General features: G+C 47.4%; 1 non-coding gene across 1 annotated transcript; it reads left to right on the forward strand.

Annotated features, from left to right (window-relative positions):
- Positions 1-10,014: 10,014 nt before the first annotated feature.
- Positions 10,015-10,088, forward strand: TRNAT-UGU (transfer RNA threonine (anticodon UGU)). The gene has a single exon. It is a non-coding gene; the product is annotated as a tRNA-Thr (tRNA).
- The last annotated feature ends 248 nt before the right edge of the window (positions 10,089-10,336 follow it).

Genomic DNA, 10,336 nt, shown 5'->3' on the forward strand with positions numbered 1-10,336 from the left:
AAAAGGGAACATTTCCTCTCAAAATGACAGCAGGCATTGCTCCTGGATGTTATTTGACATCTCCTTTTTCCCCCAGGACTTGGCCTTTCCTAGGAAGGGCCATGTACTGCCTGGGACTGAAGGGGCAACTTCCTCACATGCCCACTGGCCTCTCAGTCTGGATTAAGAAAGGCCTCTGGGAGCTGCAGCAAACTGCTTCATGACAACTTGATGAGTAAATGCAGGGCTGCCCTCACAGGGTCGTCCACACCAGAACTCAGCAGAGGTCTGGGGGTTCCCTATTGGTCCCATGGTGCACTCAGGACTTTGAATCCTGCAATCTGAGTTGAAGTCTTGATGGGATCTTAGGACAATTCCTGTGCCACAAACCCTGCTGTGTCTTCCAAGGCTTTATCTTGCTTTCTCAAAGGCCATGAAAGCCTGTCTTTTTCCAACTAGCTGTTGTGACTTGAGCACAAGAGGTGGTGTTTGATCCAGAAGCCTGACCGTGCCTGGAGTCCTGTAGGTAGGGATGCGAGCTGCATTTCCTCTGAGTCCTGAAGCTGGGCTGCAGCCTAGCCTAGGAGGCAGCCCTATTGGTTGACCTACTGGCCCAAAGTCACTTGGGTGGTGTTGGTGTTCCCCAGGAATGCTGAAGGGCCTAAGGGAGGGAGGGTCAATACTCCCCCTATCAGTCAGAGCGGAAGAGGAGGGCTGCAAGAGTGGGCAGGTTGATGGCTGGGTCTTCTAGCGTTCGGTTAGGGACATGGTGGGGAACGCGAACTGGGAGAAATGGTTGCAGGCCTGTGAGGAATGGTTTGGCCGGTGGCATAACTGGACCTTGTCATTACCTACCAGGTTGTGATGCTCAAGACCCATCTGTGGGGAATTTCCTCAGCCATGTGTTTCCCCTGCTCCACGAGTGCTGCTGAGACCGAACACGATGGCCTTCCACCTCTGATGGGGCAATAGGACGTCTCTACCTAGTCAGGAGAAGTGCGGCTTTTCTGCCGTATTAGAAGGGGGGTTGGGCCTGGTGGACTTTGAAGCCTTGTACGGCTCTACTTTTTTGTGTTTCAATTTTCAGTGGTGGCTGAGCTGGAAGTCAGGTTAGGTCCGAGGGGAATGGTGGGGCAACCGCAAAGAACTCAACTGACTCTTTCGATATGGCCGTATTTTTTTTTACTCCACCAGATGCAGCACTGGGTATGGGATGGCTGATGGTGGCAGAAGGGGGAGGAGTAGACTCATAGACTCATAGACTTTAAGGTCAGAAGGGACAATTATGATCATCTACTCTGACCTCCTGCACAGAGCAGGCCACAGAATCTCACCCATCCACTTCTACAACAAACCTCTAACCTATGTCTGAGTTATTGAAGTCCTCAAATTGTGGTTTGAAGACCTCAAGCTGCAGAGAATCCTCCAGCAAGTGACCCATGCCCCATGCTGCAGAAGAAGGCGAAAAACCTCCAGGGCCTCTGCCAATCTGCCCCGGAGGAAAATTCCTTCCCAACCCCAAATATGGTGATCAGCTAAACCTTGAGCATATGGGCAAGACTCACCAGCCAGCACCCAGAAAAGAATTCTCTATAGTAACTCAGATCCCAACCCATCTAACATCCCATCACAGACCACTGGGCATACTTACCTGCTGATTAGGAGGTTAGGAAGTCCCCCCCCAGTGTTCTTCTATTCCCACCTCACACCCTACAGGATTTTCCATGGGTGGGTAGGTGGAAGGTGCTTGCAGGATGGCTTCATCCGCAAGAGTGGCTGCCCTCACAGCAGCGGCGGCTACAGCAGCAAGGCCCCCCTCCTTTGGCTCAATCTGAACAGAGGTCAATGTACCATGGATGTGATAGGCCAATTTTAGGGAGCTTCCTCTGAACTTGAGGAACTGTCCCCAGAACTTACTGACAGACGCTTTAAAGTATTTGCAAATGTGCACAGCCGGCATGTGCAGAGCAAAGGCTGCCCAGGGGCACTGTGTCAGGCTCTTGCACTGCTTGAGACAATGGACCATCTTCAGCCACCAGGTAACCCAGGATCTAAGGCAGGAATGGGGTGAGGAAGCAAGTCAAGCTGAGCAAGGCAGGCAAAAATTCATCTCACCTTCGTGGGCGCTCGCAATGATGCCCTTTTTGTGTGCCAGGGCTGACAAAAACATCCCAGACAGAGAAGCAGCAGGCCCAAAAAGTGCCCTTAGGGTGCTGACTTAGCTCAGTTGGGAGAGTGTTAGATTGACAATGTAGAGGTCCCTGGTTCACTCCCATGCTTTGGCATGCTCTTTGTGCGCAGCAGTGGGCTTTTTTCTGGAAGCACAGCAGTGCCTTTACCCACCAGGAGTCCCTCATTTCAGGCTCCCAAGCAAGAAAAGACAGCATGGACTTGTGCACCAAGTTGGCCCACCTGACCTTTCTTTCTTCTCTTGCTCTTTGTCAGCAAGGGGAAGAAAAAGAAGCTCTCCTTCAAGCTGGAGTCAGAAGGGCGACGTCAGGATGACTTCCTGAGTGCCAGCTCCAGTCCTTTGCTCTACCAGCTGACCTATCGAAAGGCTGCTATCTCTCTCTCCAGGTTCGCCCATCGGTGCGTTCAGAATGGAGAGGGGTAACCAGTGATGTTCCCCAATGGTCAGTCCGAGGACCAATCCTATTCAACTTATTCATAAATGATCTGGAGAAAGGGGTAAACAGTGAGATGGCAAAGTTTGCAGATGATACTAAACTGCTCAAGTTAGTTAAGACCAAAGCAGACTGTAAAGAACTTCAGAGAGGTCTCACAAAACTGTGATTGGGCAACAAAATGGCAAATGAAATTTAATGTGGATAAATGTAAAGTAATGCACATTGGAAAAAATAACCCCAACTATACAAACAATATGATGGGGGCTAATTTAGCTACAACTAATCAGGAAAGAGATCTTGGAGTCATCATGGATAGTTCTTTGAAGACGACCACACAGTGTGCAGCAGCAGTCAAAAAAGCAAACAGGATGTTAGGAATCATTAAAAAAAGGAGACTAAGAGAATATCTTACTGCCTTTATATAAATCCATGGTGTTATAAACAGATAGCTAAGGGTTAATGTCTCTTTCACCTGAAGCACCTGACCAGAGGACCAATCAGGAAACCGGATTTTTTCAACTTTGGGTGGAGGGAATTTTGTGTCTGAGGTCTTTGTCTGTCTGCCTGCTTTCTCTGAGCTTTGGAGAAGTAGTTTCTGCTTTCTAATCTTCTGTTTCTAAGTGTAAGGACAAAGAGATCAGATAGTAAGTTATATGGTTTCTTTTCTTTGGTATTTGCATGAATATAAGTGCTGGAGTGCTTTGATTTGTATTCTTTTTGAATAAGGCTGTTTATTCATATTTCTTTTAAGCAATTAACCCTGTATTTGTCACCTTAATACAGAGAGACCATTTGTATGTATTTTTCTTTCTTTTTTATATAAAGCTTTCTTTTTAAAACCTGTTAAAGTTTCTTTACTGGGAAATTTCAGGGAAATTGAGTCTGTACTCACCAGGGAATTGATGGGAAGAAGAAATCAGGGGGAGATCTGTGTGTGTTGAATTTGCTAGCCTGATTTTGCATTCCCTCTGGGTGAAGAGGAAAGTGCTTTTGTTTCCAGGACTGGGAACGGAGAGGGGGAGTCACTCTATTTGGATTCACAGAGCTTGTGTCTGTGTATCTCTCCAGGAGCACCTGGAGGGGGGAAGGGAGAAAGGATTATTTCCCTTTGTTGTGAGACTCAAGGGATTTTGGTCTTGGGGTCCCCAGGGAAGGTTTTTCAGGGGGACCAGAGTGCCCCAAAACACTCTAATTTTTTGGGTGGTGGCAGCAAGTACCAGGTCCAAGCTGGTAACTAAGCTTGGAGGTTTTCATGCTAACCCCCATATTTTGGACACTAAGGTCCAAATCTGGGACTGAAGGTATAATACATGGTACATCCACATCTTGAATACTGCGTACAGATATGGTCTCCTTATTTCAAAAAAGATATCCTGGCATTAGAAAAGGTTCAGAGAAGGGCAACTAAAATGATTAGGGGTTAGGAATGGGTCCCATCTGAGGAGAGATTAAAGAGACTAGAACTTTTCAGCTTGGAAAAGAGAAGACTAAGAGGGGATATGATAAAGGTATATAAAATCATGAGTGGTGTGGAGAAAGTGAATAAGGAAAAGTTATTTACTTGATCCCATAATATAAGACCTAGGGGCCACCAAATGAAATTAATAGACAGCAGGTTTAAAACAAATACAAGGAAATTCTTCTTCACACAGACAGAGTTAACATGTGGAACTCCTTGCCTGAGGGGGTTGTGAAGGCTAGGACTATAACAGGGTTTCAAAGAGAACTAGATAAATTAATAGGTTTCAGAATGGAAGCCATGTTAGTCTGCATCAGCAAAAAGAACAAGGAGTACTTGTGGCACCTTAGAGACTAACAATTTATTTGAGAAACAACTCTGTCATCATAACAAAAAAGGCTGGTAAAGGAGGTGCTGTCGTCATCATGACTAGGTAGATGTATGAACGAGAGGCTGCTAGGCAGCTCTCTAACACCACATTCTACAAGCCATTATCCTCTGATCCCACTGAGAGTTACCAAAAGAAATGACACCATCTGCTCAGGAAACTCCCTGGAAAAGCACAAGAACAAATCTGCACAGAAATACCCCTAGAACTCCAACCAGGGGTATTCTATTGTCTACACAAGATTCATAAACCTGGAAATCCTGGATGCCCCATCATCTCAGGATTGACACCCTGACAGCAGGATTGTTTGGCTATGTAGACTCCCTCCTCAGGCCCTACGCTACCAGCACTCCTAGCTATCTTTGAGACACCACTGACTTCCTGAAGAAACTACAGTCCATTGGTGGTCTTCCAGAAAACACCATCTTGGCCACTATAGAGATTAAAGCCCTCTGCACCAACAAAGATGGATTACAAGCCGTCAGGAACAGTATTCCCAATAATGTCACAGCAAACTTGGTGGCTGAACTTTGTGACTTTGTCCTCACCCACAACAATTTCACATTTGGGGACAATGTATACCTTCAAGTCAGTGGCACTGCTATGGGTACTCACATGGCCCCACAGTATGCCAACATTTTAATGACTGACTTAGAACAACACTTCCTCAGCTCTCGTCCCCTTACAACCCTACTCTACTTGCGCTACACTGATGACATCTTCATCATCTGGACCCATGGAAAAGAAGCTCTTGAGGAATTCCACCATGATTTCAACAATTTCCATCCCACCATCAACCTCAGCCTGGACCAGTCCACACAAGAGAGCCACTTCCTGGACACTACAGTGCTAATAAGGTCACATAAACACCACCCTATACTGGAAACCTACTGACTGCTATACTTACCTACATGCCTCCAGCTTCCATCCAGACCACAGCACACGATCCATTGTCTACAGCCAAGCTGTAAGATAGAAATGCATTTGCTCCAACCCCTCAGACAGAGGCAAACACATACAAGATCTCTATCAAGTGTTCTTGCAACTACAATACCCACCTGCTGAAGTGAAGAAACAGACTGACAGAGCCAGAAGAGTACCCAGAAATCACTACTACAGGATAGACCCAACAGAGAAAGTAACAGAATTCCACTAGCCATTACCTTCAGCCCCCAACTAAAACCTCTCTCGCGCATCATCAAGGATCTACAACCTATCCTGAAGGGTGATCCCTCACTCTCACAGATCTTGGGAGACAGACCAGTCCTTGCTTACAGACAGCCCCCCAAGCTGAAGCAAATACTTACCAGCAACCACACAAAAACACTAACCCAGAAACCTATCCTTGCAACAAAGTCCGTTGCCAACTCTGTCCACATGTCTATTCAGGGGACACCATCATAGGACCTAATCACATCAGCCACACCATCAGGGACTCGTTCACCTGCACACCTATCAATGTGATATATGCTATTATGTGCCAGCAATGCCTCTCTGCCATGTACATTGGCCAAACCAGACAGTCTCTACGTAAAAGAATAAATGGACACAAATCACATGTCAAGAATTATAACATTCAAAAACCAGTCAGAGAACACTTCAATCTTCCTGGTCACTCGATGATAGACCTAAAAGTCGCTATATTACAACAAATAACCTTCAAAAACAGACTCCCACGAGAGACAACTGAATTGGAATTAATTTGCAAGCTGGACACCATTAAATTAGTCTTGAATAAAGACTGGGAGTGGATGGGTCATTACACAAAGTAAAACTGTTTCCCCATGTTTATTTGTCCCCCTACTGTTACTCACACCTTCTTGTCAACTGTTGGAAATGGACCATCCTGATTATTACAAAAGGTTTTTTCTCCTGCTGATAATAGCTCCCCTTAACTGCTCACTCTTGTTATAGTGTGTATGGCAACACCCATTTTTTTCACGTTCTCTGTGTATATATATATATATATATATCTTCCTGCTGTATTTTCCACTGTATGCATCCAATGAAGTGGGTTTTATCCCACGAAAGCTTATGCTCAAATAAATTTGTTAGTTTCTAAGGTGCCACAAATACTCCTCTTTCTTTTTGCAGATAAATTAATGGAGGTTAAGTCCATGAATGGGTATTAGCCAGGATGGGTGACGAGTGGTATTCCTAGCCTCTGTTTATCAGAGGGTAGAGATGGATGGCAGGAGAGAGATCACTTGATCATTACCTGTTCGGTTCAGTCCCTCTGGGGCACCTGGCATTGGCCACTGTTGTCAGATAGGATCCTGGGCTGGATGGACCTTTGGTCTGACCCAGTATGGCCATTCTTATGAAGGGAGGGGCAGAACACTATAACAGAGTTTCTGTAGTGTAGTGGTTATCACACTTGCCTAACACACAAAAGGTCCCTAGTTTGAAACCAGGCAGAAACATGAGGGCTTAATTTTTCCAGCTCCTACTGGCCTGTCCCTGCTGTTGTAGGAGCAGCAGTGATTTCTATGCTCAAAAGGTCTGTTATACTTCCCTGGCTGCCATTTTTGTCCCCTCTCCCTCTCTGAATGCCTGTGAAGTGGTTTTTCCCCTCCCGCTCCCTCCTGGACTGCTCGTGGGATGAAAGTTCTGGTTGAAGAGCAGAAGAGCTCCCAGGTAGACAAGGTGTCTGGGACTCTAATTATGCAGCACTCACACACCCAGAGCATGGACACTGTCCAAGGTGGAGTGTGACCAACCAGATGCAGCCAAGTCATCTCTAGTCTCAGGCCATGAGGTGCAGGTCCTTAAAAGGGGAAGGGGCCCTGTGCTCAGGAGAGCACTCACAAGCTTGTACCTCCAGTGAATGTCCTTTGCCCAGACCGCCTGGCCAGTGGTTCTCTGCATTGTATTTCATTGTGCCTTGGGAAAACCTACCTTCATCGCACCATTCATCACTGTGCTGTGGGACACTTACCTTAAAGGATCCTGACATCTCCAGTGCCATGCCTGTCCTGGGAGCGTGAGTATGCAAGTGTGAGTGTGACACCCTTCTCCACTTCTTTTGAGCTTAGCTATCAATATAATAAACGTGCTGCTTTCTGCCAAACTCTGGTGGGTCATTAGTCCTCCCTACGCTTACTAGCTGGCCCAATTTTGGGTAACACCTGTGATAACCCAACCCCTGCATGGTAGAGGGTGGAGAAATGAGCTGAGGAAAAAGCCTTGGCATCAGCAGGGGAAAGCTAGAGGATCTTGGCCAGTCACCTTTTGATGCCTTGTGGCTTGACTTCCTCTGGAGGTTGGCCTACGGAGGTCGGCTCTTCCTGCTGGCCTCCTTTGTGTGACTTGCCAAAGGAGGGAGTGAGGGAGGAATGGGGCAAAAGAGGAAAGTCGAGCTGAGGAAGGCAGGGCAGAGGCTAAGCACCTCAGTGCAGCTAAGTGGGATTAGTAAAGTGTCGCCATTAATTCTGCAAAGCCTGGGGAGGTGCAGGTGGCTGCTGGGAGGTAGAATCCTGTGCCTGCCTCTTGGCTTACCGGGATGGCTACTTGCATCCCAGGAGAAGAAGGATGGTTCTGGGTGAAAGGAAAACAAGCAAAGCTATGGGAGGAAATTTGGGTGCGAGGTGCTGGCTCTGCGCTGGGGGAGGTGGTTGGGGTGCAGGAGGGGTGGTGCTTACCCTGGGCAGTGCAGCTCCCAAAGTGACTGGTACACACAACCCTGCATCAGCAGCTCCTAGGTGGGCCATGCCAGGGGGTCTCTGTGTGCCGCTGCCTGCAGGCGTTGCCCCCAGAGCTCCCATTGGCTGCAGTTCCTGGCCAATGGGAGCTGCGGAGTCGATACTCAAGGCAGGAGCAATGAATGGAGACACTGCCTCCGCCCCAGGGGATGCCAGGACATGCCGGCCATTTCTGGGAGTGACACAGAGGGACGGAGGCAGAGTGGGCAGGGAGCCACCTTAGTGCTGCTGGCACATGTCTGCACACCCATCGGGGGAGGGGAGCAGAGGGTCTTCATGTGCTGCCTGGGGTAGGGGCAGTGCACAGAGCTGCCTCCCCTCCTGGGTCAATTACAGGAGGGAGGGGTCTTTTCTCCTGTAAGGTGCAACAGGTCGGACTAGATGATCACATTGGTCCCTTCTGAACTTAAAGGCTCTGAGTCTAAAAGGGAGAGGGAAGTGAAGGAAATTTTTTTTAAAAATAAACCAAACATTGTAATACCAGGATAACTCCAACAGCTCATTGTATGGTCCTGCCCCTATCTTCCTCCATTGTATGTTGAATGACCTGCAGGACATTGATTCTCTCATTCCATTGCTAAACTGATACAATGTGACTGAAAATAAACCAATTCCCAGCAGAGAAAACATCACATCCACTTGGAATTGAACGCAGGTCAGTTGCTGGGAAGGAAGCTATGCTCACCACTATATCACCAATGCATCTGGTGAAAGTGCTACTTATGCTTGCCCAATTAGGCTACAGCAGCATTGAGAAGATTTTCTGCCTGTTAAAATGTACTGGATTCTCATCACTAAAAAAAACCCACCTCCATCTTCACTTGGGTTTGAACCATCAGCCTCTCAATTAGCCACCAAAGTTGTTAATCACAGGGTATATCTACACTACGGGATTATTCCGATTTTACAGAAACCAGTTTTTGGAAACAGATTGTATAAAGTCGAGTGCACGCGGACACACTAAGCACATTAATTGGGAGATGTGCGTCCATGGTCCGAGGCTAGCTTTGATTTCTGGAGCGTTGCACTGTGGGTAGCTATCCCATAGCTATCCCATAGTTCCTGCTGTCTCCCCCGCCCATTGGAATTCTGGGTTGAGATCCCAATGCCTCATAGGGGAAAAACAGTGTCGTGGGTGGTTCTGGGTAAATGTCGTCACTCAATCCTCCCTCCGTGAAAGCAACGGCAGACAATCATTTTGCGCCCTTTTGCCTGGATTGCCCAGGCAGATGCCATAGCACGGCAACTATGGAGCCCGTTCAGCCTTTTTTCACCGTCACCCTATGTCTACTGGATGATGCTGACAGACGCTGCACTGCAGTGCTACACAGCAGCATCCCCTTTCCTTTTGCAAGTTAGCAGAGATGGTTACCAGCCATACCGTCCCGTCTACTGCTTTCCAAGTTGACAATGACAGTTACCAGTTACACTGTACCATCTGCTGCTGTCATGGGTGCTCCTGGCCGGGCTCAGTGAGGTCGGCCGGGGGAGCATGGACAAAAATGGGAATGACTCCCCAGGTCATTTCCTTCCTGAAGTTTTGTCTAAAGGGAGAGTCAGTCCTGTCTAGACTATAGGGCAAGCCCCTCCCCTTTCATAGCTCCAGCAAGTTCTGACAGCTGAGTCGCTATCTACACTGGGATTAGGTTGATAGAACTGCATTGCCAGCCTAAGTAATGTAATTACACCAACCTAATTTTGTAGTGTAGACCTGTCCAAAGAATCACACACACACCTTGGGAGCAAAACTTCACCTGCTCCTCTACTTACAGAATCCAAACACGAGCAACACTTGTCAGAGCCCAGTGGGGCTTGTCAGAGAGTCAGGTGTGGGCAAACACAATACTTTAAATAATGGCAGGCACCATGGCTTAGTTGGCTAAAGTACCTGTTTTGTAAACAGGAGATCCTGGGTTCAAATCCCAGTAGTACCTTGGGGAGTGGCTTTTGGGGCACCTGGTATTGCCTACTGTCAGAAGACAAGATTCAGAGCTAGGTGGATCTATGGTTTAAATTACACTCACAGGCACTGATAATAGAGTGACTGAAAGTTTGAGTGTTAAGAGTTGATAGGTCAGTAGTCCACTCCCCTCAATGTGGTTTTACCATTTCCACTTGCTAAACTCCCTCCCAACCTCTGCAAAATTACAGTGCAGACATATGGGCTTGAGCCCAACCTCTG

This window comes from Gopherus flavomarginatus, chromosome 3 (genome assembly GCF_025201925.1).
Source record: "Gopherus flavomarginatus isolate rGopFla2 chromosome 3, rGopFla2.mat.asm, whole genome shotgun sequence".
Taxonomy (NCBI): Eukaryota; Metazoa; Chordata; order Testudines; family Testudinidae; genus Gopherus; species Gopherus flavomarginatus.